This window comes from Delphinus delphis, chromosome 1, assembly GCF_949987515.2.
Source record: "Delphinus delphis chromosome 1, mDelDel1.2, whole genome shotgun sequence".
Taxonomy (NCBI): Eukaryota; Metazoa; Chordata; class Mammalia; order Artiodactyla; family Delphinidae; genus Delphinus; species Delphinus delphis.
In genome coordinates, this window is record NC_082683.1 from 5,584,412 (window position 1) to 5,605,928 (window position 21,517).

General features: G+C 49.2%; 1 protein-coding gene across 3 annotated transcripts in view; it reads left to right on the forward strand.

Annotated features, from left to right (window-relative positions):
• CAMTA1 (calmodulin binding transcription activator 1) overlaps positions 1 to 21,517 on the forward strand; it is an 890,922-nt gene that overhangs the window by 826,736 nt on the left and 42,669 nt on the right. The window contains exon 1 of one of the 3 annotated variants that reach the window (XM_060013514.1): positions 10,119 to 10,147. The exons of 1 other annotated variant lie outside the window; for it this stretch is intronic. The gene's annotated coding sequence lies outside the window, so the exon portion shown is untranslated. Of the gene's footprint in view, positions 1 to 10,118; positions 10,148 to 10,809; positions 10,864 to 21,517 lie in introns of those variants that run through there. One more of the 3 variants, XM_060013520.1, reaches the window with a different exon arrangement.

Sequence of the window (21,517 nt, forward strand, 5' to 3'; positions counted from 1 at the left end):
TCCCTCCGGCAGGACATTCCAAGGGCTTAGAGATCACCTCCCGGAAGGCAAGGACAAAAGCCAGACCTCTCTTTGGTCAAGGTTAAAGTCTCTACCGCGCAGAATTGCACCTCCCCTCCTCTGCCCCCACCAGCCTGTCTCCCCTGCTCCTCAACCAGCAGACCAATTTCTTTTTGCTGTTCTTGCCTCAAGAGGAAACGCTGAGCGTCTGACATGGTTTTTGCTGTTGTTGTTGCTGTTGTTTTCTAAGTGTCGCCCCTACGCGGATACTGTGTAGTGCTCAGCAATTCTTTGGGGCTCAAGAACACATTTTATTATGAAACATGGTTTGGGCAACTACTTTCTCTTCTGCAGAGAATACTGTGCAAAGCTCAAGGTTTCCTGGGCAGAGATGTGAAATTCACTACATTACAGACCCATCCACTTAAATGTGAGTCAAATGAGAAATTTCAAGAGCCTTTGACAGCTAAGGTTATTATTCTCACATATGATCTCGATTACCTCTTTAAATTACTCACCTGTGCCCCGGCCCGTGATGCTCTGCAAATGAACGTGCATCCGTCTCCATCTGCAGACAGCACCCCTGGCTCCGGCAGTGTTCTTTCCTCACTAAAGTGTTCTCCTGTTGGCTCCATTTGGAGCTGCCGCTCAGCCTTCTCCCTCCCCCACCCCCTGGAGGAAGCCCCTCCTCCAACTGTGCTCCTCTTTTTTCCCCCAGCACCGTTGGGAATGGATCTGACCTTGCAAACGGTAACCAGCTGGGTGCACGAGGGAATCTCAGAGCCGGGGTGGGGTCCTGGGCAAAGAGCATTCCTGCTCAATAATTCACCTTTAAGAGAAAGAGAAAACCTAGATGCAGCATTAGGCCATCTTCTAAGACGTTAACAATTCAGTGTGATTCTCAGACATGAAAAATGCATCAGTGCTCTAAGTTTATAAGGTCAGTGATGTTTATTATGACAGCAGAAGGCCTGGCCTGGGCCCCCACCCCCGGAACAGCTAAAGCCAGGGGAAGCGCTAGTGTGTAGCTCCGAGCAGGGCCCGCCCAGAAGTCCTGCAGATGTGGCCCTGCGAGGTCCGGCTTGATGCATTCGAAGCCTCCAGTGCCCTGGCACTTGGAGATGGCTGATGCATTTATCACGAGTCTTTCTGCCCGTTCCTGGAAAAGCAGCAGGAGAAAAAGCAAGCTCTGAGCAGGGAGCAGTCATGCAGCAGGAAGTGTGAACCTCCAGGCCCCCTGATTGCACTTACAGACATCATTCCTCCCCCAGCATTCTCGGTTTTGATTCCCAGAAGAAAGTGAGCGGGGGCTCATTTTATATTTGCTGAAAGGCACTGGCATTGTTTTAAGTTACTTGAAAGTGAGTTAAAGCTGGGAGGATCCTTGGGTGGGGTGGCATTTCGTGTGACAGCATCCCAGGGGATTTCACTTTGATGCGGATGGTGCTTCCCAGGCAGCAGGGCCAAGCCAGGGACTGACCTGGCGTCAGTGGTCCGGAAGCCCGTGAGCTGCAGACCTGCATGGGGATGCGGCTGCACTGCGAGGGGCCACAGCGGATACCAGGGTGTCAGAGACCAGCTGGGGATGGGGGTACACGTGTGTGTGTAACACATCTGTGCTTTTCCCTGGCCACTCTTTTGTTTTTCTCAGTAACGGTGTTGAGCACCTAAGGTGTCTAAGCTCAACCTGTCAGCTCTGCTTCTCTGAGGCATGTGAGATGGTTGTAGCCTAAGGTGCGCTGGCCTCTAATTGCGCCTTCCCTTTTGATTGCTTTTTCTTTGTTTCGGTAACAGAGCGGGATTTGGCAAGCCCCTCCCCTGGTGACCTCGGTAATGACTGATTATTTGTAGGAAGGTGTTGGTTGCTTCCCTAAAAATGGGAACTTCCCAGCTCTTGTTACCACCAGTGTCTGAGCTTCAGGGTTTGGTCACAGCAACTGTCAGGATGGTGATTTCAAAGTGGTCTTCAGTGTAAATATCCGGTCTTTTGACTGTTGTCACCTTCAGTCGAATATACTCATTTCTCCTTAATCAGGTTCCCAAGTTTAAAAAAAATGAATAATATCTACTTCGTACGAAAGTATACCACAGAAGCTTTAGTAAGTGCATTCTGAGTGTACCTTTTGAGTAAACACCGCTGTTCTTAACTGTGACTCCTCTGGGCCATACAAGAGCAGTCCAGTGGGTGCTTGCGATGCTCTCAGACCCCAAAGGCCGAAGCTTCCTGAGATCCTCTCTGGAAGGGTCCGCAGGAGGGTTGGGCCCTGATTTGGCAAGCATGACCTTGAACAGGGAGCCACAGAGTTCTGCACTTGAAGGTCTATGAGCCCTCAGCCAGGTAAAGAGATGCATGGCCATGTGGGGAGCTGGGCTTAGAAGACAAAGCTTGTCTTAGCTTGTCTTTGTTACTACCAGGTAACATACCACAGATGGAACGGCTGAAACAATAGACATTTATTTTCTCACAGTTCTGGAGGCTAGAAGTTCAAGATCAAGGTGTGGGCAGGTTTGGTTTCTTTTGAGGCCTGTCTTCTTGTCTTGCAGACAGCCGCCTTCTCGCTGTGTCCTCACATGGCCTTTTCTCTGTGTGCTGTCTCTTTGTGTGTCCCGATATCCTTCTAGTACAAGGACACCAGTCAGATTGGGTTAGGGTCCACCCTAACAGCCTCCTTTTAATCTAATCATTTCTTTTAAGGTCCTGATTCCAAATACAGTCGTTCTGAGGTCCTGTGAGTCAGGGCTCCAATCTATGAATTCCTGGGGGTGTAAAAACTCAGCCCATAACAGAGCCATTCTCCAAAATTGAGATGTGCTGCAGGAAGAGGATTTCATCACGGTCATGACGGCTTTGCCAAGCCCCAGACCTGCCCTTTGAGACCCCATGGTGGGTCCACAACTCAGACCCGCCCCGCAGGCCAGAGGCCTCATCTGGAGTTCTGCTGGCTTGCGCCTGAGTTTTCCAGCTATCTTGGCCAAGGTGTAGACTAGTCCCCTTGCCCTATTGTTTAGCTGAGACAAGGTGCTAACACCTTTTGGGCACCGGGCTACGAGCTTCACAAATAGTCCTTATGATGACCTTGGGATGCAGCTACTATTATCATCCCTGTTTTACAGATGAACACACTGAGGTCTAGAGAAGAGAGTCTTCCCAAGGTGTCAGAGCTGGAAACAGTGCCCCAGCCCTTCTGACCCCTGAGCAGAGTGCTCACCACTTGGCTACTCTGCCCTCAAGGTGTTTTAGGCTTCTGCTTCGAATAAAGCCCAGGCACAGACTGGCCTGGCTGGCCCAGCTTAGAGGGTCCCCAGGCCAGACAGGACCCGTCTCCTTGAGTCTGTTTGCGGTGTGCCACGCAGACTCCTGGTACCAAAGGGTGGTGTTGCGTTGACAGGCACAGCCTCAGGAAGAGTGCTGGAGGGAGGAAGAGGCCTCGGCCCTGCCAGCCAAGCTGCCAAGCCTGTCTCTTGGTTAAGGGGGGGCCCTTCACCCCATTGGACTGTCACGGAGGCTGTTTCTTTAGCTCTCACATGGGGCCAAGCAGAGAAGCAGCTAAGAGCTCCAGCTCAGGACTGCAGGGGATCGGGGTCTCTGCTGCTCACTAGTGCACAGTCCAGGGCAAATTACTTAACCCCCTGTGCCTCAGTTTCTTCCTCTGTAAAGCCATGGTAATAGGAACACCCACCAAGCACAAACTTGGTGTGAGGATGAAAGGAATTAACATGTGTAAAGAATGTAGTCACCCAGCAAATACTATCTTGATGATGATGATGATGATGACGATGGTGGTGATGGTGATGATGGTGATGATGATGATGATGGTGATGATGATGATGATGGTGATGATGGTGATGATGGTGATGATGATGATGATGATGATGATGATGGTGATGATGACGATGGTGGTGATGATGGCAGCTCCCATCCCAAGAGGAAGAACCAGGTCTCTCCCCTCCCCAGGTGGCATCTGCCTATTAAGCTGTCTTCACTATCCTGTCCGTGGAGGCTATACCTCCTTGTCCATGAGGACCATTCTGCCCAGAGTCCTAGAGCAGATGGGACCTTGGTGAGTTGGAAGGCATGGGTGAGACCATGAGCCACACTGGCGTGGGTCCTTGGTCCTCATCCCCAAGCCCCACCCAGGGTGCCCCCTAGTCCCTGGGCTCCCACTTTACATTCGTTATCCAATGTCATCCTCTCCCTGCTTGCAGGTGATGTTTCCATCCCCATTTTACTGACAAGGAAGCTGAATCTCGTCAGGTGACTTGTCCTTTGTCACGCAGCTCAGAGCCGCGGATACTGAAGCCCCCTGGGTGCTTTATCACCGCGCATTACCGCTTCCTGAGTGTGTGTTGGGTTATCCGCCTTTTGACTCTGTTGCTCCTTTGAGCAGAGCACGTCTCTGCACGTGCCCTGCTCTCATAGGAGACTGGCCATGTATTTTACCATCTGGCATGTGTATAATCCTGGGGGTGGGGGCACAGGGAATGGATGGGCCTGTATGAGCCACCAGGGAGAGTGTGTGAAGGTGGTTTCTTTCCCCCAACTTCTTTGGATTCTCTTTCTGCATCACGGCCCTTAGGAGAAATCCCCAAGTTCCCAGACTGAGCTGACAGTGTTCCCGGGCTGATACCAATCCTGGCAGCACGGTTTGCCCTGGTAGCAAACACCTTGTCTCATACAGCTGTCCCCTACAGTAATCTAATGCTGCGTAACAAAGCACCCCAAAGCTGAGTGGCTCAAAATAGCAAGCATGTGCCAGTGCCCTCAATGCTGTGGGTTACCTGGGGGCATGCACGCAGCTGCATTCATGCGACCGGTCATTTCAAATCCACAGTCCCTGCAGCCGAAGCACAGGGGTGCTTGCTGTGTCAGGTCCCACTGGACCTGCACGAGGACCCCATGTGCATGGCCTTAGACCTCATTTTGCAGAAGAGGAAAGTGAGGCACAGGAAGAGAAAGGAGCTTGGCACACAGGTAGTTAGTGGTGATGCAGGAAACAGGGTCCGGGCTGCGCTGCCCCCACCCAGCACCTCCCTCCTATGGAAGGCTCAGGGGTCTGACAAGGACACTGGCAGCTCAGCTGAGGTGTCTGAGGCTCTCTGCAAAGCTCACCTTCACCCCTGAATCAGCCAGCCATTGTGATGGAGAAGCCCGGCCTATCAGGGACCTCTCCAAGGGGAACCCCAAGTTCAGGCCACGGTTCTCTCCAGGACCCCTAGCTGTCAAGGAGGCAGTCACAACAAGTGGGAACTTGATGGACTCACCCCTGGCCTTTTCACAATCCTCCAGAAGCACAATTAGACAGGTGCCCTCTTCCATCATCCTTCTGCCCCATGGGGTCACCATCACGGGATTCAGCGCCTCCCCTGTGTCTGTCTTGTCTCCTCACTGAGCAGTCACCTAGCCAGGCCACATTCTCCACCTGCTGCCACCATATCCCACCGAGGGCCATACACGGGGGCTCAGTGAGCACGAGGGGACCCACTGAAAAAGGATCCGCTATCAGACCCTCCTGATTTTGGCTTTTCTTTTCCCATCACTCAGTTTTCTCTTCTAAAATTAATCCACTGATTCTTTTTATACTTCATTCTTTTTCTCTTCCTCTTATTGTCTGTGTGTATATCTCCACTGAGATATAATTAACATCCCATACACTTCACCCATTTAAAGTGTACAATTCAAAGCTTTTTAGTCTATTCACAGGGTTGTACAGTCAATATCACAACCCAATTTTTGAACAAGTTTATTCCTCCAAAAAGAAAGCCTTTTACCCATTAACAGTCCTGTCCCACTGCCCCCAAGCTCCTCCCTCCTCCCCCGCCTAAGGCAACTATTCATCTACTTTCAATCTCTATAAGTCTGCCTGTTCTCGAGTCACATCATATGTGTTCATTTGGACTGGCTTCTTTCACTTAGCATTATTTCTCCAAGGTCCATCCATGTTGCAGCAGGTGTCAGATCTTCGTTCCTTTTTATTGCCGTATAAATGTCCATATGTGTGGACATATGTCTTCATTTCTCTTGGGTATATACGTGGAGTGGAATTGTGGGGTCATATGGTAACTCTATGAGTAAACTTTTGAGGAAGAGCCAGACTATTTTCCAAAGGAGCTGCACTATTTCACATTCCCACCAGCAGGGTAGGAGTGTTTCAGTTTCTCCACTTCCTCACCAACACTTGTTATTGTCCATCTTTTTTATTACAGACATCCTGTGGATGTGAAGTGGTATCTGATTTGCATTTTTGTGGTTTTGATTAGTGATTCTGATTTACATTTTCCCAGTGATTAATGTTGCTGAGCATATTTTCATGTGCTATTAGCCATTTGTTTATCTTCTCTGGGGAAATATCTATTCAGAGCCTCTGCCCATTAGAAAAAAAATAGGTTGCTTTTTATTCTTGAGTTGTAAGAATGAGAAGGAATACAAGTTCCTTATCACGTATATGATTTACAAATATTTTCCCCATTCAGTGAATTGTCTTTTTCACTTTCTTGATGGTGTCCTTTGAAGCACAAATGTTTTCGATTTTGATGAAGCCCAATTTTTTTTTTTTTTTTGGTTGCTTGTGGTTTGATGGCATAGCTGAGGAACCATTGCCAAATCCAAGGTTTCCCTCGACATTTTCTTCTAAGACGTTTGTACTTTGGCTTTTATATTTAAGTCTTTGATCCATTTCAAATTAATTTTTACATATGGTGTGAGGTAGGGGCCCAACTTCATTCTTTTACGTGGGGACATCCAGTTACTCCAGCCCTATTTGTTGAAAAGACTATCCTTTCCCCATTGAATTATTTTGTCGCTCTTACCCATGGTTTCTAAGAATACTTTTATATTTCCTAAGGCCTTAAAGATACAATGAATATGCATCTTGCATTTATTTTTAAGTTGTCACTTAGTTTTTATTAGATTATTTTTTATTAGAAGTTGATATATGCAGAAACATATTTGATTTCTTATGAGATAGGAGAGGTGAAGATATGCTGCAGTGACAAACAACCCCATGCCAAATGATTTATTTCTCTCTCACGCTCAAGTCCAATGCCAGTTGGTGAGGAAGGTCCTATTCATCACAGTCACTCAGGGACCTGGCCCAGTAGAATCTACATCTTGACATAAACAAGCATCACAGTTGCCGGGGCTGAAGAAAAGAAGTCCTGGTTCTTAGAAATTTCCCAGACTGCTTTCTTAAACAAAGGGAAGCTTAACGATGGCAAGAATTTTTAGGTACTTGGAGAGCCATCACAGGGGCAGAACGAGTGCAGGTTCAGAACTTGAAACCCAGACCTGCCGCATACGGTCTGTATGACTTTAGTCAAGTTATCTGACACCTTGCAGCCTCGTTTTTTCCCTCTGTCCAATATCCAGCTTGCAGGAGAAATAGTAGCAGTGTATGTGAGTGTCTAGCGTAACAGCAGGCAGATATCAGGTACCCAACAAACCGAAGTTCCCTTCATCCTCCTGAGACCCTCAGCAGAGGTTAGGCTGGGATACGGACACACCATCTCTGCTTTAAGATGCAACAGTTGCACTTGGTCTGGGTGCTACCAAGTGAAGTCATCACCGAGCAAAGTTTTCTTCTTCACTATTTAAAAAAATGACCCCGGTTTACTCAAAGCCCCATAAAAACCTAGTGGAAGAATTTGCTTGAAGCACATGCCTGTCTCACCCTGTCATTTCCTAACCTGGAGGAGAGGAGCATGAATACCCACGAGGAAAGACACCCTGCCAGCACACTGCCTGAGCTCTGAGCTTACTCCAGAAGCATCCAGCGCACCCTGCCCCAGCTCCGCCTGCCTTTCCAGGTGTGGCCCAGGGAGGGCACTTGCTCTCGTGGCCTCCACCCCGAGACAGAGGTGCAGAGGGGAAGGAGAGCGACAGACCTTCCAAGAGGGGAATGGCCCCAGCTGAGGACTTTCCTAGTGCAGAAATGTCACCTCGGGCTGCCTGGAAGGAGAGCTCCAGGCTGCTGACCCCAACTCTGACATCAGGGCACAGCCAATGTGTTGAAGCAGCCATGGCTAAACGTTTCTTTCATGCCAGGTGGACATGAGCTGCTGGAGGAAGGGTGAAGGGTCATGGCAGGCAGCTGGGATGCCCAGGTTTGAACGAGAGCTGAACTTCTGCCTTTTCAAAAGCAAATCTAAGGGGGAAGAAAAAAACCAAAACCAAACAAACCAAAACCAAACAACAAAGTTCCCCACCTGAAAGAAAAGTCTGGAGGCTTTTTCTTTAGCTGGGGTCCAGGTGGCTGAACCTGGACCCAATCATCCTGAGTTCCCTGCACTGCGTGTATAAAGGCAGGTGTTGCCCCTCGTCATCCCATCTCCCCAGTTGGTCTCTGTTGCTCACAATCTACTCAGAGCAATTCAACAACTATTAGCTGAATCCTTCCAGCGTGCCTGGAATTGTGCAAGGTGCCAAGATAAGTTAAGACTCTACTCCTGTTCTCAAGGAGATTAGAGGTGTCTCCTTCTTAGCTAACAACAACTAACTTTTAAAATTACTTCTTATTAATGTACAGTACATATGGAAATTGCATATATCATAAGTATGTGAAACTCAGCTCAATGAGTTTTCACAAACTAAAACCGGTGCCCAGGTCAAGAAGAGAACATTACCAGAAACCCAGAAACCCACCCCCACTCCTCTCCAGTCACTATCCACCACTCCAAGACACCTTGATTCTGATGGCAACAAGAGCGAACTTGTATTGAGTGTAACTTATGTGCCAGGCACCACTGGTGTAAGCATGTGACATCTATTGGCTCATCTAATTCTCACCCATAGATCTGAAGGCACAGCCCATGGGGTTCACAGTTAGCAAATAGGAGAACCTAACTACCATTGTCCCCGACTACTAACCTTACATTGCCTCTCCTGGAAACAGAGTGCTGAAATAGTAATGCATAACAATGCCCCTGGGTCTGCTCCGCTGAGAGCAGCCAGGGGATCTGAGCCAGGCCTCAATGAATGGATAAGAATGCCCCTAGCAGATAAAGGTGGGGGGGAGTGCATAAGCAGAGCAGGGGAGCGCAGGGGTCCAGTGTGGTGAGAGCAGGGCAGAGGCAATGGGGGTGGGAATATGAAGGACTTGTTGGAGCAGGATTGTGAGTGCGTTCGAGTGTTCTGACTTTGCCGGGGCAGGTGAGGGACTTGCTGAGGTTTAGAATCAGCCATCGGCCCCCGAGAGTGAGACCATACTCTACCTGCTCGCTTTGCTGGCTTAGAGGCGTGGCACAGGATGGGAGCCAGCCCCACTAGGGATGTCCTTGGGCTTGGTCTCTAAACAACGACTCAGTTTTGGTTGTATAGTCTTGAGGGCTGTGCAAAATTCTGTGGTTGTTTTCGTGTGCGTTTGGGTAGGCTCAGTAAAAGAGACTCTGCCCCCATCTTTCGAGACGCTTTTTAACCCAAATGGCAGAAAGGAGACATAACCAGTTTTTACGATCTTTGAGAATATGAGGGAAAAAAGAGAAGATGGGCTCATCACAAGTCTGCACGGGCCAAGCACTTTCTGTGTGCAAGGCCGTGGGTGGGGTTTATTGAATCGGCAGGACTACACCTGTTACAGGGAAAGGAGAAGGGGTGGTGGTGTCCATTTGGGATGCCTGGGAAGGCTGCTTGCAGACGTGAGTCTTGATGGAGAGGTGTGACTTGGGCTTTTGGCGGGAAGTAAGAGACACTATGCAGAAGCATCCAAGTGAGAAAGCCGAAGCCAGAACTTTTGGACACCAGGGTTAGAGCCGAGGGATGGGCAGAGACCCTAGAACTTCAGTTAAGGAGGTCAGGCCCTGCGCTGCCGGAATGGGCGCCTTGGACACTCCTGAACTCCCATGGGAGCCGTCCTGCAGCGTCCCTGCCCAGACATCCTCGGCCCCGTCCTGGCCGACGACCCGGGCCCCTCCGCACTCCGACCCCGGGACCCGCCCAAGTGCCCCGGCGGCCTCCCGGGCGCTGCCCCGGCTCCGCAGCCGTCGGCTGGCTCACCATGCCCCGCGCCCCTCCTTCCCGCCCAGTCCTCCGCGCTCCCCCGCTCGCGGCGCGGCGCAGCGCAGCGCCGGCTCCTCCCGTGGCTGCATTGCAGACGCCGCAGCCGCCGCCGCCGCCGCAGGCCGCGCCGGGGCTGCGCCGGGAGCCCGGGCCGGGGTACGCGGGGCCCCAGGGTGCGGGGCTCCCGAGCGGACCCGACGGCGCCGCGGGGCCGGGAGTCGGCGGCCGGGCGAGGGGTGGCTCCGCAGGCCGGGAGCACGCGGCCCGAGCGCCCCTCCCGCGCGGTGCGGGCCCCAGAGGAGGCCGCCCGGGGCTGTGGGTCCGGGGGAGAGGGCGCGGCCGTCGGGCTCGGAGTCGTCCCTGCCCTCGAGGGGACCGTGGCCACCCGGCTGCCTGGCCTCCCGGAATCTGGGCGGGAGAGCGGGCGACGGCATCTCGAGGGGCCGTGGCGCCGCGCTCCGCCCGCACCCTCCGGGCCGGGCCCGCCGCCGTCCAGCGCGGCGCCGCGAGGCTCGGGCGCAGTTCCGGCGCAGTCCCCGCGCCGAGCGGCTCCGCGCCCCACACCTGCCTCTGCCCGGCTCCGGGTGACGTAGCGCCCTCCGATTGGCCCGAGGGGCCCAGAGGGCGGGGCCGAGGACGGTGAGCTCACCGCCGCGCCCTGCCATTGGCCCGGGCGGCGCACTCGGGCTGTGGCGGGGAGACAGCGGTACCCGGAGCCCGAGTCGTTCCAGCCGCGGCGTGTGGAGCTGAGCGGGTCAGGGCAGGGCTGGGCTGTCGGGGCCGGGCCGGGCGGGGCCGCGCGGGAGGAGTAGGAAGACAGAGGCGGCTCGGCGCCAGCCCGACCGAGCGTTGGTCGTGCTCACCAAGTCGGAGTGAGTGTGCGTGCGGCCGAGGGGAGAGTCAGTCGGCCGGGCGCGTGCGGGGCGAGGGCGGTGGCCGGCGGGGGCGCGCGGGCCGGCCGGGCGCGCGGGGGCGGGGCCGGGGGCGGGCGCGCACCGCGGCCGGGGCGTGGGGAGCACCCGTGCCCGCGGCGGGGGCGCGCGTGTTTACGCGACGGGGGAGTCACTGTGTCAGAGGAGCGGGTGCGAGGACACGCGCGTTTGTGGAGGAGCCGGGGGGTCGTGGGAGGGGCGCGCGTGTTCACGCGAGGGAGGAGTGTTTGGACGCGCGAGTGTGCGTGGGGCCCGGCGCGTGTTTACGGGGCGAGCGTGCAGGAGGGGGTGTTTGGCTGAGCGTGCGGAGCGCGTGTTGATGGAGCGAGGGGGAGGGCGTGAGCGTGTTTGCGGAGCGGGGGTGCGGACACGGGTGTTTACGGTGCGAGTGGGAGGGTGAGGGGGCGCGTGAGCTGATGGAGAGAGCGCAGGGACTGAGTGTGTTTTGAGGCACGAGTGCGCGTGGCGCCCGGCGTGTTTACCGAGCGAGTGTGGGTGAGGGGGGTGGCACCACGCGTGTTCGTGGAGCTAGTGGGGGAGCGGGGAGAGCGAGGCCGGGAGCGCGCGCGCGTGTAGCTGCGAGGCGGTGGGGGCTGGTGTGGGTGTGAGAACACGCGTGTGCGCGCGAGTTCGTGGGAGTGTTTGGGTGAGTGGCGGTCTGGGGACGCGCGTGCGGGGAGTGGCCGGCGCGAGCGGCGCGGACGCCCGTGGGGCCGCCGGCTGGTTTTCGTTTGCGAGGCGCGTCTGGGCGGCGGGCTTTTCGGATCGAGTGCTCGCTCCCGCGGCCAGGCGTGGGGAGAGGGGCGGGGCCGGGCGCCCGCTCCACGGGGAGAAGGGCGAGGGGAGTGGAGCAGGGACAAGTGCCCCCTTGGCGGGGAGAGTGGCCGGGACAGACTGGCCCTCGGCCCCAGACGCCTCTGCGGGACAAGGCGGTTGGAGGCTGCCTTTTCCTAGCAGGCCAATGGAGTGAATGAACGTTTTGTTAATACGTGCGTAGAACACGGCGGGGAAAGTTGGTGGAGTTCAGAGACTAAAGGTTTGGAAGAACTTCCTGAGAGCTTTGCTTCATTTCAGAGCAGGGACTGGAGAGGCACATTGACCTTTGCTTCCACCAGCCAGGCTCCGCGTGGCCTTCTTGCATTTGTCAGATCTCTCCTGCTTTGGTTTCCTAGGTAACGGCCCAGTGTCGGGGCCGGTCCTGATGGTGGTCAAATGTTAGAGACCATTTTTCAATCTTCGTCGATTTCTGCAGCCATCACATTTCCGAAAATATAGTACTCTTGCAAATAATCTTCATCAATTACTTCACCGGGGAATGATGGCAGTCTTAAAGCCTGTTTTGGATTTTGTCCACCGTTGCTTGGTATGATTTCTACTGGTTAGTCTGAAATATATTGATATAATTGGCAAAGCAGATACGGTAAACATGAGAAGTGCTCTCAGATAATTGTGAAGTGCCTCGTGTATTTGTTTGTTTGAACGCATTATATTTTTCCCATCAGTGAGGCCAAAACCTGAAATTTAAAAATTGTGATCCGCCAAAGTTGTGTCACATACGGTAAAATGGCTGGCTGTATATAAAGGAGTCCTCTTCTCTCTCTGTCTAAAGGAATTGTTTGGAGAGTTTCCCTACAGAATCTGTCATGTAGAGAAACTGTTGCTTGGGAACCTGATAAAAAGAAATATGTTAAGCAGTAGCGCTTTCCATGGTGTTTGTTTATAGAAATATATTTATTATTTTAAGACCAAAATTAGACGATAGCAAATAAGCTTATGTTTCTCTTTTTCTTAGTGTTAGATTTCGGGAATAATAATGTTTAATGTTCTAGAAAATAGCATTTACTTACAGGGTATGCATTTCCCCAATAAATTCCGATTGGTGAAAACAGCAGAGGACTGCCTGGAATTCCTAAGGGACCTGGACCCAGGCATTCTAATTAATTGTATTCCAAATAACCTAAATGGAAACACAGTATTTAATGCAGTAGTTAATAACAACATTGTATCCTTTAAGGATCCTTATTAACTCTTCCGCTCTTTTTTTTTTTTTGGTAACTCTTCCGCTTTTGTGATAGACATGCAGAGACACATTATTTTCTTTGGTTCTCTGTGGAGAGCTCTGCTGGGCCTTCCGAATGCCTGTAACAGCAGCTGGCCCCGCTGCAGGACGTTCATGTTGGGCTGTCCTAGAAAACATGGGTAACAGGTGGCACAGAAAATTTTTTACTTCACACGAGAAAGATGGTGAAGTTAAAGAATCAGTTGACCTTGAAAGTTTCCCGCGTGAAAGGTATGAGACTCGTATCGATGGCTACAATTCAGATGCTCAGCTCAAGATCCCTCGCCTTCTGGCACTGCCAGAAATGTCCATTTTGGTAACCTAGAGTTTCCTTTGGGAACCGTCATAATTTTTCTGATGTTTTCGATCCTTGCCATTGTGAACTTCTGACGTTGCAGAACCGTACTTGTAGGCTGCCTTTTAAAAATGTTTAAGGAAAATTTTATTTTTACATATTATTTTTACATTTATTTAAAGCTCAACTTTAGGTTTCACCCAGAAGGTGCAATAAAGACCATTTTGTTTAACGTGGCACCATTCTTTAGCCGGTGCAGTGGTTTCGGGAAGTCCTTTATTCTTCCTTAGCAGCGTTCACTTCCCGATCCCTTTCCCAGTTGTTTGAGTGTGCCTGCTGTATCTTCTCACATTTAAAGGGCTTTGCTCTGCCTGACTTAACGTGGGTTAATATTGGCATCCCATCGATGTTTTCGGATGAAGACACCACCTGAGTGGTGCCAGGTCTTCATTGTTAAATATCAACCGTGGCGTCTTGTCACACTATATAAGCAGAATATTTGGGAGTTTATTTCAGTTATATATTCCTTTGCCAAAATGCTTTTGGCATTCACACGCGATGTAGTTTATTTGCGTACACCTAACCTTTTTTTTTTTTAAAGGGGGTTTAAGGGAGCTTACAGAGATACATATTAAGCAGTGAGAATAGGTGAAATAAAGAGGGAGTAGGCAGAAGGATAATGAGTGTCCAGGAAGGTGAAATGGGGACGAATGATGTTAGTAAACGACATTCATTCCAGAAAGACTTCCACACTTTCTAGAGGCAGGCCGTGAACTGCCTTCTAGGCTCTCTGTCAGTTGTGGAAGTGACAGGCTTAATTTTGTCTTTATTACACCTCACACACCATGCGTTTTCTTATGTTCCATGGAAATTCTGACAGCCATCAATGAAGTTTGGGTGATGGTGGGAGAAGTCTAGACACGGTGCATTGGATTACCTTAAAGACTGCATGTTAACATTGGTCACGTTGAACACTTAGGAAGCACCTGGGAACCTGCTGGGTGACCCCGCACCTGAGGACACTGGAGCTCATAATCATGAAGGTCATCAGTGATGGTCTTAACCCTTCCTGAGTGGATTGTCCTGAAGTCAAAAGACTGACTTTTCTTTGTTATAAGTGCCTCCAAATACATTAAATTACCATTTATCAAGTACCAACATTGACCAGTTAGTCTATGTTTTTTCACCTTTCTTCTTCTGACTTTCACCACCCTTCAAATCTGATCCCACTCTGTTAGTCCGCCTTCCCCCGTCCACCAGCAGCTACTCAGCGTGTATTGCATTCCTGCTCTCCATTTAGAATTCTTCCTCCTTATTCTCTGAGCTTAACTCACGCCTGATCTCATTAATGAACCCTTTCCCCTCATCTCCCAGATTAGATGAGCAGCTCTTTGCGGTGCAGGGTGGCACTGAAGGTGTATCTTCCCCGACTACCCCTAGTGTAATGGAACCTGGGAGGTGGAGTTTCATAAATACTGTTAGTTAACAAAACAATTATATGCGTGGTGTTACTCCTTGGATAGAGTGAGAAGAATGTAACAAGAAAGTTCTAAAGCACACCCGACTCTGATCCTATCTCGTGCATTCAGTTCAGTCCTCCCTGTTGGTAATTTAGACACAAACTCCACAGGATCTCCCATTCAGGTCCATTCAAGGTCCGTAGGGGATTTGGGTTTCCATTTAAGTGGTCTCGAAGTGGCCGTAAAAGTCTTGGCCTGTGTCAGTGTAGAATAGCAGGGTTTTAGTCGCCTTTCGGGATTTCTTAAGATTGGCCAGAAGCTTGCTGTCTAGGAATGTGTATAGGTAACAACTGTTTGCTTGAATATAACATGGTAGGATGAGTACTAGGTTTTTGTTTTAGCTCTGTCTCTAAGTAAATGAGAAATCGTAGGTAACTCACCTTGCAGTCCTGGATCAGTGCCTTACCTGTTTTCTAAGCCTGTTAGTAGTGGGTCAGGAAATTAACTTAGTGGTCAGCATCATCAGTTATTAAAATCCGAATGCACTGCTCATAGCATGGGCAAGTATCAATTTGGGAAGATTTTGTTTCAGGGGTGTGTGTGTGTGCACGCGCGTGCACGCGTGTATGTGTGTGTGTACTGGGTTCTGTTTCTTTCTGTGGGCCACAGTCAAAACCTATCGAAAGTCCCTGGACCAGATAATTCATAATTCTCTTTAAATCGCAGTGTTCTGTAATGATTCTCTTGTGTGGAATGTATCTGTTGTTATGATAGTCAATTTGGCAGTAACTTAAGGCGTGAATGAGTTAGGATACTTCTGAAGGTATTTAATTCCACACCAGCAGATCGCTAGCTAGGCAGGAGCTCACTATACCTTTGTCTGTGTTTCTGATTTATTTGGGTAATCAGAATGTTTCAAATGAGCATGACAGCTGATTTCTGCCAAAATTTATCCCATGTTTTATAGAGAGCTTCGAATGATTCTTATGTACTACCGCTAAGGTCTGTTTAATGATATTGATTTGTGTGTGTGTGTGATATTGATTTGTGTGTGATATTGATTTGTGTGTGTGTCTGTGGAAGCGGAATTTAACCAGGATTTATTTAGTAAAAGGATCCACATTTCAGTTGTTGGATTCACCGTAGGCTCTTCCTTTAGCTTTAGGTGACAGAACTCCAACTCAAGCTGGCTTCTGTAAAAAAGAGAATTTATTGACTCTCGTGAAGTCCAGTTTTGGTGTTGTCTTCAAGTATAGCTGGTTCCAGATGCTCAAGTGATGTCATTAGAAACCTGTCTCTCCCTCTCTTGGCTCTCCTCTCCTCTCTGTTGATTTTATTCTCGGGCAGGGGTTCCTGACGCAGTAGCAAGATGACCCGCTCAAAGCTCCAGGCTTTTATTTTGCCAGTTTAGCAAATATCTCCAAGAAGACAGCACTTCTTTCCCAGTAGTTCCAGGAAATGTTCTGTCCTTACTGGCCCAGCTTGACTCATGTTTCCAATCCCTTGAATAAGGACGGGTAGTGTTCTCATTAGAAAGACCTGGCTCACCCACCCCTGGAGACAAGAATTGTGGTGAGAACCACCTGAACTGAGCATAGGGCATCTCCCAAATGAGAAGCACGGTGCCGTGGCCAGGGACCGGGAAAGGGATGCTGGGCAGGTGTACTGTGCTAATCTTCACCCTTAGCTCTCATATTCCCAAAGAAAGCACCCTTCGCTCTGAAACCGCAGAAGCTCATAACAAGGCTCATTCCGTGCTTTCATTTTCACGGTCCCATTTTAAATGAAGACACACCAGAATCGTTACCCTTCAGCAGACCTTTAAATGGGTGGTGACTAACAATCCCTAGGACCATTTTCAGAAAATATGATTCAAGTCCTTAATATTTCACTCTGTGGTTTGGAATCATCAACAAAGAATTTCTTTAAACACCCTTTTGTCTTTTCTAGTGAAAGAAACCATTCATTCCATTCTAGCCAGAATCATTGCCCCTGGCATTTGTGTGTGTGTGAAAGATGTTTTATCTAATAATGTAAAAAAGAGGAAGGGCCCAGCCTAGAGCTGATGCTGTTCTAAAAGCTTATAAATCAGTTGAATAATATTTCCCAGGTAAACAGTGCAACAAATGGTGGGTAGGTTCCCAGGCTAGACGGAGAACAAAAACCTTTTGAATCCATAATAGATACTCTGAATTTGCAGGAGAAAAAAATCAAAATAATGTGTGTGCAGGCATATATCACATGTAAACTGTAAAACACTGAACTACCTAATCTACATGATGTATAAATACGTAGCCTACACTTCCGTGTTCCAAAACAAATGAAAAAAAGTGAACTTCACATGTGAATATTGAATATTAAATATGCGGCTTGAATAGAAATACATGTATATGTAAAATAACTTGTCAAGGGAAGCTTCTTGGTGAAGATTCTTATTTCACAGGGTAGAACCCAAAATGATTCTCTGAAATTACAAAGTCTAGCTCGCTCACTTTTTAGAGGAATAAACCCAGAGAGAGTAAATAACTTCAGTTTCTTGATAACATAACCCATTATTATTATCCATGATAATTACAATCATATTTTTATTCTTGAATTGAGCAAAGGAGAGAGAGAGAGAGCGAGAGAAATCCTTCTTAGTATCTCGAAGAGTTACAGCAATGAAAAGGGAAGGAGAATGTGGGTTAAAGAGGTGGTGGTGTACGTGTCAAAGGTTGTCTGAGGAGAAATTGAACCATAAGCAATAAGAGGAGGAGCCTCCTAAGAAGGAAGAAAGGAGACGGTGGGAACAGATGTGGGGTCGCTTTCCCATACTAGTCCCTGGGGGACATTCACCATTAACCTAAATAACCTTACTGGGGTCTGTGGTTGATGAAAGTGGACCAGGAATTTCATAACTCAGAGACTGTCTATATCATGGTATCCTTTTTTTTTTTTTAGATGTTGGGGGTCGGAGTTTATTAATTTATTTTATTTATTTTTGCTGTGTTGGGTCTTCGTTTCTGTGCGAGGGCTTTCTCTAGTTGCGGCAAGCGGGGGCCACTCACTATCGCGGCCTCTCTTGTTGCAGAGCACAGGCTCCAGACGTGCAGGCTCAGTAGTTGTGGCTCACGGGCCCAGTTGCTCCGTGGCGTGTGGGATCCTCCCAGACCAGGACTTGAACCCGTGTCCCCTGCATTAGCAGGCAGATTCTCAACCACTGCGCCACCAGGGAAGCCCTATCATGGTATTCTTTAGGACTAATTTCAGTTCCTAAACTCTTCTGTGGGAGTTACTTACAGGACATGCTTATAAGAAGCTCCCCCTACAAAAAAAAAAAAAAGGTTCAGATAAGTTTAGGAGACACACCTACCATTAGCTTTCCCCAGCAATTTAGAGTGCACGTTAGAATAATAAGGTTCAGAAAAGTTATATGTTAAAGAAATACAAATGTACTTAGTGGTGTTTAACCCAGTGTTTCCAAAACATCTTTTTTTTCTTTTTGTGGTACGCAGGCCCCTTTCACTGTTGTGGCCTCTCCCATTGCGGAGCACAGGCTCTGGACACGCAGGCCCAGCGGCCATGGCTCACGGGCCCAGAGGCCATGGCTCACGGGCCCAGCCGCTCCGCGGCATGTGGCATCCTCCCGGACCGGGGCACGAACCCGTGTCCCCTGCATCAGCAAGCGGACTCTCAACCACTGCGCCACCAGGGGGGCCCTCCAAAACATCTTTAACCCAACATTCTGTTTTTATGGTCTGCTGAGATGTTACCTCACGAAATGGTTCTGAGCCTGGAATCCATAGATGTCCCATGGCTCTGAGTCTCCTGAAATTACATGCAAAACTTGGTATGTATGTATTTTTCTGGGAAAGGATTTGTAGCTTTCATCACCGTCTAAGAGCCCATGAACATTAAGGGTAAGAAGGGTATGGGTTCTTTTCTTACAAGGGAAGTCCAAGTCCAGTTTCCCTTAAATATCCTTCATCTGTATGTTTTATGTCAGCCTGGGGGTATCACTCAGCAGGCCTGGGCAGTCACTCCGGGGGCGCCCAGAGATATGGAGGGATCCACGCTGTAAACAGGGAGCTGACTTGATTGTGTTTATTGTCAAATGGATTTAAACATTGGCAGCTTGCTCTCTTTCCGTCAAGAATTGTGGAAAGAAATGCCCTATACGGGACACTGCCGTATCGCTAACTCCAGATGTGTTCATTTCCAAACAAAGAAGAGAACAGGTTATTTTATTGCAGTAAAGCGACTTTTTGAAAGTTAAGGGCCTGCAGAAGAGAAATCCATTGAGAGTTAATAATAAACAGTTAAGAACCAACTAAATTAGAGAAAGCTTTTCCTTCAAGAAATGTAAAACGTTCAACTCACCTACTTTTATTTTTTTAATTATTTAAATTGATTTTATTTATTGATTATTTTTGGCCGTGTTGGGTCTTCGTTGCAGTGCGTGGGCTTCTCATTGTGGTGGCTTCTCTTGTTGCGGAGCACGGGCTCTAGGCATGCGGGCTTCAGTAGTTGTGGCACATGGGCTCAGTAGTTGTGGCTCGTGGGTTCAGTAGTTGTGACTCATGGGCTCTAGAGCGCAGGCTCAGTAGTTGTGGCACACGGGCTTAGTTGCTCGGTGGCATGTGGGATCTTCCCGGATCAGGGCTTGAACCCGTGTCGCCTGCATTGGCAGGCGGATTCTTAACCACCGCGCCACCAGGGAAGTCCCCCAGTATTGCCTTTATTGCAAGGATGTTGAGGTCCATTGCATCACAGCCTTTCTTATGAATAAGCATCTGTAGGAGACATTTCTTTCAGCTCTTAGTACCTGGAAGAGCCGTATTATCCACAGCAACTGACAGTGATCTTGAAACTGCCTGCCTCCCTTTTTGCTTTGTTTGCTGAGTTCAGCCAAATTTGGGGCTCACAGTTAACCATTTTAGAGGATTTAATATGTCTTTTCTGTATAACGGCTCTACCCGAGCTTTATTTTATTCTCTTCATGAATCGTCGTCTTACCCAATCTCTTGTTAATCATGAGTGTTTCTATTAGCCACCTCAAAGAGACATACCTAGATCCAGCACTGGTTCCGGTTCAGTGAGGGCAGGGAGGGAAATAGAGAGGTTGAGAGGGAATGGATTAGGGCAGTGAAGGGAAATCGGGAAAGAGAGGAAGAGGGGAGAAAAGAGAGGTGAAGCTGCGTTAGGGATTTGCGAGGGATGCGTCCCAGGGTTAGCGCCCACTGCCATTTGAATTAGTTATTGACCTTTTGTTCCATCATGTAACTGCTCCCGAACCTTTAGATCAACTACGCTAAGTCACCTACGTACAGACCTTCAAGTTGTGAACTTTTAAAGATGCGAACGTGTGTTTGCACTTCCAATCACGTAAGTTCACGTGTCTGGCGTACATTGTCATGTGCATGCATCCGCTACAAGTGGTTGTGCTTTTGTGTACTTTATAGTACTGTATTGAGTACAGCGGTACAGTATCTTTATTTCAAGCCCAGGATGTCCGGAAGCACGTGTAAAAGCAGTGGTGGTATAGCTGTTAGTGCTAAGAAGCTCCAAGCAGTCATGATGGAAAACAAAAGTGAAAATAATTGAGAGAGTGGAGCGACGCGAAAAGACGGTAGACCTGATGGAAACGGAGGCCCAGAGAAAGGATGAAGAGAGACAAGAGGAAGAAGAAGTAGCTGAAGAACCGAAGAGATTCACGATGCAGGAAATGGCGTGGGGTTTTCTTTATTGGAGGCGGCGCTGTTAGTGTTTGAGGCACAGGACCTGAACATAGAACGGTACACGAAGGTTGCGGCAGCCGTTCAGAATGCAATCCAGTGCTACCGTGTCATCTATGATGAGAAAAGAAGAGCTACTACCCAGACATCGCTGGATCGTTTTTTCAGGAGGGTAGATGGAATTGAATCCAGCAAGGAACCAGAACCTGTGCCGTCAGCGTCAGGCGTGAGTGACATTGCAGCTCGCCCTCCGCCCCCATTGCTGACGATCCTTCAGCTCTGCCATCTCCCACCTCCTCTCCCTCCTCCAGTCAGTAACTCTTCTTGCCTGTTCACTCGATGCCAGCCCCTGTATACCAGATGTACTACTGTACTTTTCAAGGTACTGTACTGTAAGATTAAAAATGTTTATTTTTTGTGTTTTTTTATGTATTATTTGTGTGAAAAGTATTAAAAACCTATTACAGTACAGTACTATATAGCTATGTGTTAGTTGGGTACCTAGGCTAACTTTGTTGTACTTAACAAAAAAATTGGGCTTAACGAACGCGCTCTCGGGACGGACCTCATTCGTACGTCGGAGACTTATTGTACACTGAGTGGGATGATTAAATAAGCCCAATTTGGGGACTTCCATGAGGACAGGAAATAGGACAGCCCCACAACTGTATGAAATCAAGTTGCATCCCCATTTCGTGAAAATCACTCCATTTTTAGCTTTTTCACCTAATCCAAGGGATGTTTGAATAGCAGCCTCACTAATACATTCATTCAGGCCTCACTCATTTGGAAGTTGCAAAAATTTGAAGATGACTCTGGTTTAGGGGTGGAGCCCTAATGGGAAATGTAGTACCAAGTTACAGCCTCCCAAACTCAAAGTGTGGAAGCTAGTAGCCTGCAGACACAGGAGCTTAGCCCTCGATGTGTTTTTATGTGGTGTCTGGAGCCAGGACAGAAAATGGTCCTCATAGGGGTCATGACAGTGTGCTAAAAAGGAGCTTAATGGCTAAAATTTTTCCACAGCTCTGGTGATTCCCTTGGAGAAATATTTTATTTTGGAATAAAA